This window comes from Ischnura elegans, chromosome 6, assembly GCF_921293095.1.
Source record: "Ischnura elegans chromosome 6, ioIscEleg1.1, whole genome shotgun sequence".
Taxonomy (NCBI): domain Eukaryota; kingdom Metazoa; phylum Arthropoda; class Insecta; order Odonata; family Coenagrionidae; genus Ischnura; species Ischnura elegans.
Window position 1 is genome coordinate 103,727,664 of NC_060251.1, and position 15,383 is coordinate 103,743,046.

General features: G+C 41.4%; 1 protein-coding gene across 1 annotated transcript in view; it reads left to right on the forward strand.

The window, feature by feature from the left end:
- The first annotated feature begins 6,748 nt into the window (after positions 1 to 6,748).
- LOC124161288 overlaps positions 6,749 to 15,383 on the forward strand; it is a 31,434-nt gene continuing 22,799 nt past the window's right edge. The window contains exon 1 of the mRNA XM_046537587.1: positions 6,749 to 7,045. The gene's annotated coding sequence lies outside the window, so the exon portion shown is untranslated. The remainder of the gene's footprint in view (positions 7,046 to 15,383) is intronic.

Here is a 15,383-nt window from a genome sequence, read left to right on the forward strand (position 1 = left end):
ACCGCCAGAATCCTATCGCTTACCTGGTCTATGCCTACCACACGCTTACCCATCTTCCTGTTTAATACTAAAGCTACCCCTCACTGGCTTTCTTCCCCTCCACTATATATAACCCTATACCCATCACTCCAATAGTCCCCCCCATCCCTCCACCTCACCTCGCATAATCCTAAGATATCTATCCTCCCTTTATTCATTTCCCTTTTGATATATTCTAACTTCCCCGCCCTCATCATAGTCCTCACATTCCACGTCCCTACATTTATAGCCGACTTAGTTCTTCTCCATCTTCTAGGTCTTCTTTTCTTCCTTCTTCATTGCTGCTGCTGATGATAATCATGATGATGATGATGATGATAAGTCTCTGCAAGGATTTCGCATGTTGACGCCCCCGAGGACCTTGCCGCCATGCTCGACGCCCGCCCTTTTTTGCGAACGGGTCCCGGACGATGAGATTCCAAGGCTCATTTGGTTGTACTCCATGTTTTCAGGGAAGAGATAGTTGGTAGGGTTTCCCACTTCCATTCCAACAGTGTTTTTCACGTGACACCATCACATGGACTACCTTTCATCTGGCTCCTACCCTTTGACCTATCTGGCATGGGTGGCCCTACCGGGAATAATTTAGAATTAATCCCGCCAGTGCAGCTCTAGGGGTCATAGGAACGCGCAAGCCTTTCCACCGCGACAAGGTTGTAGTCCAAGGGAAAGGGAGTATTTAATAAAATATCAAAAAGGCTGGATACCCAAGATATACTGTTTTCATGGTAACTACAAAGTGCATCCAAAAAAATGTTATTGTCGCCATAGCTCAGTTATTTAGGACTTGTGACGCCGATGTTTATGGACAAAACAATGCTTAAGTTCAACAGATTCAGGCTTCAATTGGTGGAAGTTAGACATATTTAAGTAAATGAAAGATCGTAGCACTTTTCCACAAGAGTTTGTAATGCGTACAACGCGTTTCGGCTCACTGAGCCATCATCTGGTACAAGACCATGTACCAGATGATGGCTCAGCGAGCCGAAACGCGTTGTACGCATTAAAAACTCTTGTGGAAAAGTGCTACGATCTTTCATTTACTTAAATATAAAACAATGCTTCATATTGTCTCCCCTATCTCCTCCTGAAGTATTGCAGATTCCTCCTGAAACACCCTCTATATACCTGATTTATTAAAATGCATGGTTTCGTGATGAAGCTGAATAGACAAAAAATACCAGTCTATGAAATCCACATTCCACACAATCTCCTCCCTACCATCTCACCGCCCCAAACAAATTTCTCGTTTCATGCCCATTATGGGTGTATGAGCAGTTTTAAAAAATTTTCGTGAACTCCTGGGTAAGAAAAATTCGAGTACATATGGGGACCTGGAATTTAGCAGTGGGAGAAGGAAAGAATGAAAATAATATAAGGATTAAAAATGATAAGTCACTGTAGGGAAAATGCATTAGGATTTTTCAAGGGCAAAGCGTCATGCATGGCCCAGAGGATACTTGGAAATATCAGGTAAATTCCATCATGGTAAGATATAGGTCTATAGGAACACTTAAAAACTTATGCAGCTTCTCAGTGGTAGAATAAGGTGACAGCCTAATTCTAGTGACACTTCTTTATGTGTGGTTCACAGGGCTTAGACAAATCAGAAGGGCTAGGAAGTGGAACAATCTCAATCCTCTCGAAGGGACTGCCGAAGGTGATAACCAGAAACTAGTGGAAAATAGCTTACATGAGAGAGTCCTCGTCCTATCTCATCTACCATGCTTTCTTCCCTCTAGCATGGCTTTAGCATATCCTCCACTCTATATACTCACACCATTCAGTCTCAACGTCTCTCCGTATGTCCCCTCTAGGAATTTCCTCGCATAGCCCACCATGTTTAGCACTTTCTCATTCTTTTCCTCGGTGTCCATGTGTCTACACCATAAAGCACTACACATCAGCATCAAACTCTTCACCAGCCTTTTGTTAACAATTTTTATCAATGATCTTATCACTGGCTCTTTCCTATTCGTAAATGCCTCCTGAAAAGTGTAAAGAAAAGAATTAAGTTAAGAATACCGGGACTAGCCTCGGTGATATTTTCACGGAGTCACCCGCAATGCATAAATTGTGCGAAAAATCCACAGAGAAAGAAATCATTCGCCTTTACCAGGTAAAGAAAAGGCTAGCTAAGAATTTTGACCTGGAGCATGACGTTTTACAATGTAGAGACATGCCTAAGAAGGAGAACAAGAAAAGTCTAGTGGCATTGGAGATATGAGATGTATGTATGTATTTATTACCTGCCAGGTTAACAGTAGTGAAATCACTATAATTGCATAAGTAAAAACTCCTCTGGAACAGGACTCGAACAATCGAAAGCCAAAGTTCCACGGTTCAATACTATGTCCATGGGAATTTTTTTCCAAGCCAATTATTATGAATTGACGATGTGGATGAAAAGGTAAAGTGAAAGTCTACGCCATTGTTCAAAATTTTGGCGGGGTGCGTAATATGCACTCCATCCTCACCGCATTCACATCGTCCAGTACCAGTGGCAGATCGAGAGATGGGCTAAGGGAGACTATACCCCCTCAACCAATTTACACTACATAAAATGGTAATTTTTTGTATCCCCACTACTGCTATGAGGTTACCCCCCCTTGTCCCTATCCCCCTATCCTGGATCCGGGGCTGTCCAGCACGGATGCATTTTATATGCGCGGTAGAATAATTCGCATCTTCTTTTTAGTAGAAGCGTTGAAGAGATGGGGGTAATCTTTTTCGGGGGTAAAGTGTAACTCATTTGAGGACCTCTGGAAAATTTAAGATTGAGAAATGGCAGGTGCCGCTGTAGCAGTGGCGTAAATATGGGGGGGATGAGGGGATATATCCCTCCCAAAGCCTTAGAGAAATTAAAAAAATACGAGCGTGCTGCGCCCGCTCCCAGCGGGCTTCCCCCGCTCTTTTCAATGCAGGTCCACAGAGAGATAGGCGCATTTCTAATTTTAAAATGTAGAAAAAAAGGCAGGGTCTTATCATAGAGTAAGTATATATACTTACTCTATGGTCTTATGTACAAGTTTTAAAGTATACCGGGACTAGCCGCGGTGATAACTTTTACGGGAGTCACCCGCAATGCACAATCGTGCGAAAGATCCACAGAGAAAAAGTCTAGAGCGTGCAATTTCCCGGTCAAGGCGAATGATTTTTTCTCTGTGGATCTTTCGGACGATTGTGCATTGCGGGTGACTCCCGTAAAAGTTATCACCGCGGCTAGTCCCGGTATACTTTAAAACTAGTCTAGAGCGAACACCTCTTTGTGTTCTTTGCACGGGCCTGCTCTCCGGCTGTGGCGCTGTGCGCACGATTTGGACTGCTTGTGGCATCATATGCTCAGCAGTCCAGTAACACCTTGTCCGGTAGTGTCCGAAAAATATCCGTAGGGAAGAATGACGCCTCGGTAGCTTAACTGGCTAAAGCACTCGACCGGAAACAGGGGGATCCGGGTACGAATCCCGGTCAAGGCGAATGATTTTTTCTCTGTGGATCTTTCGTCTTATGTACAAATTTAATTGGAATGTTCATGTACAAATTGAGGTCAGACAATCCGCCCGTCAAGCGCCCGCTCCCAGCGGGCTTCCCCCGCTCTTTTCAATGCAGGTCCACAGAGGGAAAGGCGCGTTTCTAATTTTAAAATGTAGAAAAAAAAGGCAGGGTCTTATGTACAAATTTAATTGGAATCTTCATGTTCAAATTGAGGTCAGAGGACCTCTTTAAACACAACATTGGAAGTAATTACACTATCCTCTATTAAACGTACATGATGACTCATACTTATACCTACGTATCAACAGGAGACTTGAATGTGGAATCAGCCGCATATTGATAAAAGTTATTTAAAGAATGCGAGATATTGTTGCAAATGAACAAATGTATCAGTTTGTGCGCCGTTAACGGCAGGAATATTTACCGGTTTTTGTTTTTTTTATTTAAAAACCAATTTTAGGAAACAATAGCAATATTTAGGAAGTAAGATATGCCGTCGCATGTTCTCTAATAAATTCTGTGCATTTTGTTACCTCATTTGTAGAGTTTGGTTGAGTGTAGGTTGAGAAAAAGGTATCTATACAGTAGAAATAATATAGAAGATTTAAAACCGTTGTCTAGTTTTGATCTATTACAACTGAATCTGCTTTAAGTGAAATTTTTATTGACAAAATTATGTAAAATGTATTTTCAGGTATGCCATTTTTCAAATATTTTCCCGTGCCTCCCGTTAACTGGGGGGGGGGGGGGGGAGATCGCCCCTATAGCATATTCCTAGTTACGCCACTGCGCGGTAGTAGATGTCAGCAGGATGCATCAACGGGGAGGAGGTGGGCCTCCATCTCCAACGCCTCCAGTTTTCTCTCGTCCTCCTTCCTATGTGCCCACGTTTCTGCACCGTGCAACATTACACTCCCCTAACCTTTTCTTTCAACTCTTATCTAATGACCCTCCCATAATCTCCTTCCTGCTCATCAACGCCTCATTTGCAAACGCGATTCTCATGCTGATTTCCTTACTACTGTATCCATTTTCCTCTAATGCGCTGCTCAAATAGCTGAATTGCTCAAACTGTTCAAGTTTTCCACGCATTCATTCTCATACCATACTCCTCACAACTCTCGTCTAACGCATCCACTTGGAGCCTGCTGCCCCCTCGCTGACAGGCTGATCAACGCCTTATCATACGCGAACTTCACTGAATTTAACACCTTTCTTTCCACTCTTACTCCCGCTTTCAAATCATCCCACGCTTCTCTTACCATCTCCTCCGCGTACACGTTAAAAACCAGCGGCGATACAGCTTTGCTTCACTCCTCGGCTTATACTTGCCCACCCAGATTCTCCGTCCGCTACCCTGACTTGCGCAGTCTGGGCCTTGCACAGATTACGAATCAGTCGTCTATCCCTCCAGTCTACTCCTATTCTCTTGAGAATATCCATTAACTTTACCCACTTCACTCTATCAAATGCTTTTTCAAAATCCACGAAGCAGGCATACATGTCCTGATCACATTCTAGGTTCCTCTCCACCATAGACCTCATTATCGCTATTGCACCACGAGTTGACTTCCCTTTTCTAAAACCAAATGATCTTCGCCAAAATACTCGCATGCCCTCGCCCCCATTCGTCTGTTTAATATTCTCATCACCACTTTCGCCTCGTCCGATGTTAGGCAAACATCCTAAAATATCAGCATTCTGCAGATTTCTTCTTTTTTCGGTAGCGGAATTAAAGTCGTCTTCATGAGTCTAAAGTCATCCTCCGGCCAACATCCCCCTTGATATATCTTACGCACTAGTTCGAAAAACATTCTTTTGCCATCCCTCCTCATATTCTTCAGTACCTCACTCGGGATATATTCTACGTCCATTGCCTTCCTAGCCTTCTTTTCACGAAGGGCTCATCAATTTACGCGTCTAAGATCCCAGGCCCAAGAATATCCTCCAACAATGCACCTCCCTCTTCTTAAGTAAATCTCTACGGCCTGTTCCTTCAATCATACAAATCCTCCACGCATTCCTTCCATCTACTCTGAATCTCTTATCGCTCGGTTAGCATCATCCTATCTTTATCCTCAATTTTGATATTGCTTGACATATTATGCCGCCCGATATCGACTTAACTTTGGCGTGCAACTCGCCTACCTCCCCTTCCTTCTGGCACTTTTCCACTTCCTTACGCAGTCTTTTCCACCAAGCTTCCCTTGCCCTCTTAGTTTTAAGTAGGGAAGCTGCGCGATTTTTCACACTATTCCTAAACCTCTGTCTTACCATGATGTAGTCTATCTGATATCTCCTCATATCCCCTGGAATTTTCCATGTGTACCTTCGCCCTTAATGCTGATTGAACCACGTGTTTGTGATGAATAACTTGTCGATATCTCCCCTGCACAAAAGCTCAAAAATCGCCCACCGAATCAAATCCGCTCATCTAGTAGGTCTTGTAGTACGAGATGAGCGGCTTTGATTCGGTGGGCGATTGTTGAGCGTTTCTGCAGTGGAGGTATCGTTGTCACTCCAACATTCTTCTGCCTTCTCTCTCCTGTCGTTCCGCGTTCCTAATCCAAATTCTCCTATTTCGTTCCCATCCCCCATCACTACCAGATTTTTCTTACCCGGAGTTTCTCTAATTATTTCCTCGAGCTGTTCATGCAACCCATCTACTTCTTCCTCCCCATGATTACTAGTGGGCATGTAAACTTGAACCTCCAAAAGGTTGGTGGGCCGCACCTTAATTTCTACCACCAGAATCCTATCGCTTACCTGATCTCTACCAACCCCTCGCTAACCTATCTTCCCGTTTAATACAAATGCTACCCCTTGTTGACTTTCCTCGCCACCACTTTATGTAACCCTATACCCATCACTCCGGTAGTCCCCACCACCCTTCCACCTCATTTCGCATTATTCAAAGATATCCATCCTCAGCAACTGGTTACTGGCCCGCTGCAGTATGCGCATTTCTCCGAAACCTAGGGTTTAACACAGCAGTTGCATTTCGGGATACTCGTGCGCGACGCAACTCGCCGCAGATATCCATTTTGTCAATGAAGACAGTTCTATACGTGGTTGAGCGCAGAAATAAATCCCGCACCATCTTGAACTTTATCATCAAAGCGATCGACGGTCGATTTCCCACACCACCTCCGGCCTATCAACGTCCCCTCCCCTTCTACAACGCAGCACCGCCATCCCCTCTTGTTTATCTATCTTCGTCGGTGCGGGGGCCTTTGCACAGTGAGACACCGACAGTGAGTCCTCGCAGTGAGACACCGACCGCTTCGAAGTAAGGACAGATCTATAAAGGAGAGTTCATCCCTTCAATAGGAATAAGGCAGGAGAGAGACCATTGGTCACAGTACAGCCCACTGCTTCGACCGCCAGACGAGGCAGAAGCCCTGACCTGAAGAGCTTGAGACGCCCCAACGTGGGGCAAGAAAATTGCCCCTCATCGCCGGCGTCACCTGTAAACCAGAGTCGACTTCAAAGCGGTCTGCCTCTTTTTCACGTGAGTCCATTAACTCAATGGTAATTTTTGGGTCAATTGTATGATTTAAAATCCATCGAAATGATCGATGGATTCTTATCATTATAGAATAACCCTCCAATTTTGTTGGCAAATTAAGTGATGGTTTCGGTAGTAGTGGGCCCCGTAGTCCTCATGCAGCAAGGGTTTTTCCCTATCCTCTCCCTTCCAACCCTATCCTCACCGCGGAGGCGTCAACGGGGTCCTATCGCAGGTGATCTAACGCAGGGTGATCGGGCGAATCAGTTTCTGGCACTGGATCGCGGCCCCGGTGCGTTCTAGCCTTGAAAGGGTTCCCCTTGGTCCCTCATCCGTTGTATGATTTAGAATATCCGCCATCATGAGTTGAGTTATCCAAATGAGTTATCCAGTTTTCACTTAGAATGCATTGCTAACGAAAAACACATAATTCGACGCATGAATCACCATTTGATCGGAAACATTACTCAGCTTTCAAAAAATTTTTCTTTTGATTAATAAAAACACCCCTTGATACCAAGAACACTAGTTCAGCCACCTAACTTTTTGGAATTTCTCCACTTGCAATATCTGAAAGCACTATTACTCACACAGCCAACTCCAGACATCAACAATTGGCACCACTGTACTTCACGAACATTCGCCTCGAAATATATTAATCTTAAATTCAATACCGATAACGTCTCAGGAATTCGGAGATGTCTTTCGAACAGGAAGCGATGTTTCCAAGGTCTTCTCCATTTTTTAGAGAGGGCATGACCGATAAAATTCGCAAGACCATAGCCAAGGCCGTAATCTAACAGCTAATTTTTGAAAAATTGAATGACAATGGAGGATAAAACTTATGAAGAGATGAAAATGATGATGGAATATAAAAATAATACGTTCGAATTGTTTGCCTTCTTTCATTAACACTAGGTTCCAGGTTAGGCGTTCCGCAGACATCATTACAACTCTGCACCCGAAATTAGCACGCTCGAGGAAATTTACAACACAGATTCCCTAATTTGATGTTTTAATAGCCAAAATAATCCACTATTTCGTTAAATAATCCCAAAAAAGACGACGTTCCCTTTTAAGTCGTACAAAATTCTCATCAACGAACTCATTTCTAAATTACCCGCTGAACCATTTCTATCGACATACCCTTCCATGCACTACAACCTAAATGGAATATTCAAATATAATTTTGCCAATCAATTCATTTAATAAAGGTAAGGTGGGGTAAGTGCGACCCCTAAATAGCATACATCAACTTTAACTAGCTTAGGAAAATTTTCTAGGATAGCTAAAAACAGGAGATTCAATGTCTAACATGTATGTGAATCACTGAAAATGATAATTAGATTAAAAATCCTCTCTCTGTAAAGTGGTAATTTTTATAAATTTTTACTTACATTCTTGTAGAGGGATCGCACTTACCCCGTACATGGGGCAAGTGCGTCCCATGGCTGTTGTGCAATATATTTATACATTACGCGGCACATGGGGTAAGTGCGATTTGCCCAGAAATTCAGTTGTACATTGCTTTTTAAAGTACCAAATTATGGTTAACCATTCTTGAGAAATCAACTTTTATCTTAGGTAATGTAAGTAGATTTTTTTTCGCGTTTTTTGGTTAATTGTGGCACATAATGGAATTGTTGTTTAATGTGTTTTTTTAACGATAGTAACAGTACCTATTCAACTGTTACACATTAATTCAAAAGTGTATTTAAAATATCTAGTGTGCATAAAAGCCGAATAAATAAAAAAATTTAAAAAATTATAAATCTTGCATATGACAACAAATTTGAATACAAACTAGATTGCAATGAACAAAGAATTTCTTCTCTAATGTAATTTACGTTATTAATATAAAAAAGCAAAATGAAGAAAAACTTATGGTCTTCAACCAATTGAACATTGAATATTTATTTGTTTATTTTAAGTTTTACCCCGAGAAAGATAGGCAAAACGTTAACTTTCCTCGACGGCCGACAGAGGGCTTCAGTTATATTTTTACAACATCTTCTCTGTGTCTGTGCCCATCTGGAAGGGTAAAGACGTACGACGTCGCAGAATACTCCAACTACTGCCCGATCCGGCTTTTCTGCCACGCCATGAAAATATTCGAAAGAGTGATTGATGCTAGGCTCAGACACATTGTTCACATCACACCCAACCAGTGTGGATTTGTAAAGGGGAGTGGCACAACAGACACAATACACGCAGCTAGGCTGCTCTTGGAGAGGCACCGAGAGAAGAACAAGCCAGTGCATATGTCTTTCCTTGATCTGGAGAAGGCCTTCGATCGCGTGCCACACGACCTTATCTGGCATGCCCTCAGATCTCACGACGTCCCTGAAGTCTACGTGCCATTGGTGAAGCTTCTCTACACCAACGTCACCTGCGCAGTCCGTTGCCCATCAGGAATATCACCGCCTTTCCCAATCACTGTTGGCGTCCACCAAGGATCGGCCCTCTCTCCGCTCCTTTTCATCCTGTGCATGGACACACTCACGGCCTGTCTCCAAGAATCACATCCTTGGTCGCTACTGTTCGCCGATGATGTCTTCCTTGCCAGCACCACCAGACCCGAATTACAGCAGCGAACTCAACTATCGAAGGTACGACTCGACAACTATGGGTTGCGATTAAACACCAAGAAGACTGAGTACATGGAGTGTGGTCCTCAAACCGATGGCACGATAAGCATCGACGGCGAGGACCTTGAAAAGGTCGAGAAGTTGAAATATTTGGGCTCTATCATCAGCAACGATGGAAGCACAACCGCCAACACACGAGCTCGAATTAATGCAACATGGCTGAAATGGCGCCAAGTGACTGGCGTATTGTGCGACCGTCGAACGCCCGAACGGTTCAGGGCCAAAGTATACAAGACCGTAGTCCGCCCAGTGGCCCTATATGGAGCAGAATGTTGGCCAGCCACAGAAAATCAAGAACAGGCCATGCAAGTCATGGAAACGAGGATGCTGCGATGGATCCTAGGCATCTCCCGCCTGGATCACATCAGGAATGAAGACATTCGGAAAAGAATGGGAGTTGCACCGATCACAGACAAGATGCGGGAGGCTCGACTGCGGTGGTATGGGCATGTGGTGCGTAGTGATGAGAACTCCGTGGCCAAAACAGTAATGTAGCTCAGTATTGAAGGACGCCGACCACGAGGACGACCAAAGATGCGCTGGCTCGACAAAATTAAGGCGGACATGAAGACCATCAAACGCTAGGATGAAGAAAAAGAAGAGATCTTCCCTAGGTATTTCCCTGGAATCCTCATTCCGTGGACAGGTGAAACTTAATTCAGTTCCAAAAAATATCCTCAAAAAGAAAACCACGGCATCACCTTATTCATTAATCTCCAGAATTTTCCCTACATAGTGAGCAACTGACTTTTTGCTGCTGAATCTAGCCAGAATCCAATCTCCACTTTGAATGTTAGTCACCGAATTTGTTAAGCTTATCGACTCATGCTATCTTGTTTCTGGCATTAATACCATGTCGTCTACATCCTCCTCGTCAAAAGACATGATATCCAATGCCCTATCATAATCAATCAACAAACTGAAGTAAGCTATCTTTATCAGATAAACCTTCAAAATGAAAGTTGATGAGAGGACTCTAATTAAAAGACCTAGTTTTATAAACTTCGGTGTTTTGCAACATTTATTTAAGAAAGTTTAACGCAAGAACTGCCAGACAGAAACTAAAAGTTTAACGCAAGAACTGTAAGTCAGAAACTAAAAATTAAATCCATACGTCAACCTCGTAGTCTGGGGTAAGTGCGACAGGGGGTCGCACTTACCCCAGGCAACGGGGTCGCACTTGCCCCGGAAGGTAGGAATGGATGATTACGACGGGGAAAGTGCGACCCCCCATCTAAACTAAATATAACGACCCGAGTTCCTAAATTTAAAGTAAAGCAAGGAAAACCAATCCATGAAGAAGAGAAAACAAGATATAGTTCTTACCTAACACCTCCGATACGTTGATTCAGAGGGAACTGCGGTATAGCCTCTCCTCACAACCAACTAAGACTACGAGATGAACGGACGGTTATATTTCCTAAGCATGTGGAACGAGAAATTAAGGGATAAGTATTACAAAGTCGTTGGCTCTGGTTTCATTACTATGTGTAGAATATGTTGCACGACCGCCACCTGCTTCGAGAACGGAAATACGATTTTCCTGAAGGGGGGTCGCACTTACCCCGCAGTCGCACTTACCCCACCTCACCTAATAGTATTCTTCTCTTCATTTTTTACCGGAACCAGAGTTTCAAATAATTTTAATGAATGAATGCATCCAAATCTTTCCTTTTAGGATCAAATACATTGCGGTTATCGAAAATATTTAAAGAAACTGTTCGAAGGACACAAATAGAAGAAATTCTCTCACTTAAGATCGCGTACATAGTCATGAAGTTTCTGCAGGCAAATAATTTACTTTAACGGCTATTGTAAATAAGGAAGGAATGATTGCAACACCATAACGAGAATCATGAATAAATTTAAAGAAAGAGAATTTCAATTGCGTCTGAGAATATTGATGGCAGTAACTCAACGATAGTTTACCACTTATATTGCTTGTTGTGGAGTAGGAAATAAGGCAGAGTAATCTGATGTATACATTGAGGTAACTTAAGCGGTGGCAGTGATGACGAGAATTTGAGTTTGATGGTGTAGAATACGTAACTAAATATGTGAATAACGTGGAAAAATCAGCGGTTAGGGAAAACTTTACAGAAGCAGGCTAAGCGTATCATAAGTGAGGTAAACACTTGCACGGGTCAGTCACGTAGCCTGAGATTTATTCGGGAAGGGGTCATTGCAGCATCATAGCGAAGGGGAATCATGCAAGTTAACTGTACCATTCAAATGCCTTAAGTAAAGCTACAGTAAGCAAATGCAAGCAAAGCCAAGTAAACAAATGCTAGAGATAAATTTTATGAAAATTGTAGAAATAGTTACAAACATGTTTTTGTACCAAAAATCATTACGTTAATTACGGTTGTGTTTGTTTAGTCGCGCAATATTTTTGTGGAGGCTGATAAAATTTCAGTTGGTGCTTACGCCCCAAAAGCACCCTCTCTGGCTACGTTCCTGACTGACTGTGTTGAAGACTCTTTGAGCTGTGCCCTCAAAAATATCCCCATTAGTACGAGTGAACAAACTTATAACACACTGCTTCTCTTACACAACAAAAATCTGACCAGCTCGAAATAAAGATTTTTTTCATCGGTTAACTCAATAATTCAGCAGTGCCAAAGCGGATACATAATTCCCCTTCTTATCTTATCGAAAACGTTCCAACTCTTGCGAATTAAATTCTATTCTTCGTAATCCCACACAATTCATTTAACCGACCATTGTATCGTCGTAAACTGTCATCATGAGGACAAACACAGGTACACGTACAGAGTTATGCGCATAATACATGGCTGTTTTAGTTCCTGATGGTGGCGTTCCACATCGAAACCATGGTCTGTCAAATAAATAACGTGGAATTACTAAGTCACAGCTTTTTATTCACGTTGATTAACAAATTCTATCAAGTTTCGCCGGAGAAAATTACGTTATAACTCACAATCGAGATGATAAAAAAATGATTGGTAGCCAAGAGGCTCTATGAAGTGCCAAAGCTGTGATACCTTGTGAGCTACGGTAAAGAATTCAATAGGCTGAATCGGAGAGCAAATGCCTTTGGTTGCTGTCGCAACAGAATCGCAAACATGGTCAATGGGGATCAATTAGGACCGTTAGAGAATTCTATCGGACCCGAAGACCACTGAAAAAGATTATTCAGAGCTCCTCCTTCCATTATTCCAGATTATTCCTTCCATTTATAGCTCCGAATAGTATAAATCGGTAGTATTGAAGGAGACGAAAGAAGAATGATGTTGGAAAGGGTGTACTTCAAATTTTCTTTAAAAAAATGTGCTTGTCTTTGTTGAGCTGCGGTAGAACCGCATCTTTAAAATATTTATTTGACATCATGGGCGTACCCAGCGGGGGGCAGCTGCCTCCCCCTAGAAGCAAAAGCATATTTAGTTCAAAACGAAAGGTTTGAACAAATTTTCTTCAATTAAAAGGAAAAATATATTACTATGAAACATGTAATTGAAATAAAAATATTTATTTCAAGCAAATAATTTAAAAAACTAATAAAGCACAGTTGTAATTTTCTAAAAATTTTGCATCCATAACCTTTTCTGTGTTACAACTTGAAGGACCTCGGCTTGCCCCCTCTAGTTTTGATCCTGGAAACGCCTTTGTTGGACATGATGAAAGCAATTATCAATTTCCACACTTCTTCATTTCTACTGACCCAGGCAATGCCATTTTCACGGTAGAAAACCATTAAAAAGGCAATATGTACCGAAACCTGGATCAGTAGAAATAAAGAAATGAGTGAATAGAAAAGTGCTTCCATTATGTTAAATGTCAAATATTTCCACCGAATTTAGCTGGAAACTGTATATTTTATTAAATTATATAGAAATTAAATCCTATTCCGCGGGTATAGTAATTACTTTGATTGCGCTCGACAGTATTTTCAAAAGTAACCCACTCATTTGGCAAGTTAGGGGTAAAAGAAGTAATGGAAAACTTTCTCAGGTACAAACAACTGACTTAGGAGACACCACAGTAGTAGTGAGGAGTGGGAAGGGTGTAAAAGGTCATTTACCACTTACACATTTTTGTTTAGAACATGGCATAGAAATTTCAACCTGATCCAAAAAGTCCAACGTTTTCCCTTTACATTGGTTTTGAGGAACCTTGATATAAAAATCACACTTTTTTATAGTCTAGAAAATGCTTAACAACATTTGCGGTAGGATCTTCTTTTGATCTACCACCATTTGTTATAATGTACGTCCAGTTGGACCGACATTTGTAGTTATGGTCCTTGTCACTGAATTCATGTTTAGCATTAAATGGCATTTAAAAACTGAATCACTGCTGTAAAATGGCAGTTTTACCTTTTATGCTGGAAATTCTGCGGTCGCGCGGTATAATATGGCAGCCAGGAAGGTTTATTTGGGGCCAAATGTTGCTACTTTTGTCATCAATTGGGGCCGCGATTTTCTTTACTGTAAACTTAAGTTTCCTGACAAGGATTTTGTCAATAGTGGCGACTTTATAGCCGATTTGTTCAGAGTTGAATTTAATGGTGTACAGTTCTGTTTATAAGTTTAACTTGGTTAATACATTAAGGATTGGAATGTCGATATTTTATGCACTTGATGACAAAAATCTTTTGGTATTGCAAAATCACTGAGAGTGGACATCCTCAACATTGAAAATTCATGCATATCAGATTTAATAAGTTTAAAATATTTCCACTGATTTCCATAGTAACATTAATTGAATCGGTAAGGCTATATATCTGAAACTTGTCAAGTTGTCGGTAACTGGCCATCCACAAGCATTCAATGTCGTCAACATAACTATACCAGTAACTTTCAGTTTTAATAAATATGTTATTAGATTGAAAAAGGTTTTCTTCCAGTAAGTCCATGAAAATCTGCCAACACGGGTGAAATTGTTGATCCCATTGATAAGCAAAGATTAGAATTATAGAAGTTATCGTAAAAAGTAGTTTCGAGACGTAGGTACATACATTTAAAAGCATGCTCAGTTCCAACGTAAATCTGGAGTCACCAGAGAGACATTTTGATCAATCCACAGCCATACGAGTAGCTTCATCAGCAGACACAGTAGTGCATAAATTATAAGCATCGTAGAAAAAAATTTTACCATTCGGTGGATCACTCAAAAGACCAATCGAATGAATGATACACCTCTTTGATTTAAAGCGAGATAATTCTCTTAGGATAATATTTAAATGTAAGGCAAGTTTCTGCCAGGGGCAGTAAAATGCGACACAATGGCTCACACATGCACATTATCTATTTATCGATCGTTTTATTATGAGTTTATCGATCTCCAATTTTCTAATGCATTAATCAGGCTACTTCACAGTGCAAGCGTTTCTCTAACAATTTTTGGAAAATTTTAAGTGGGGTATCGGTCAATACATCAAAATTATTGTTTTTCATCAGAAAATTAAGAAAGTTATCGAAATTTTCACCTTTGAATAACATAAAAATGAATTTACTTTGTCAGCTTTGGCTACGATATTTTTCATATTCTAATGATAAATAACACCAATCATTGGCTTGTGAAAGAGCTTCTAATTGGCAAACAACTGACGAGATATAAATATTTACATACCCGCAATAAAGGCATAGTTCTAAAAACAACTTTTTTGGGTAACAACTGAAAAATTATAGGTTTTCCATACCCAGCTGCGATGAATTTTTGAGAATAATCGC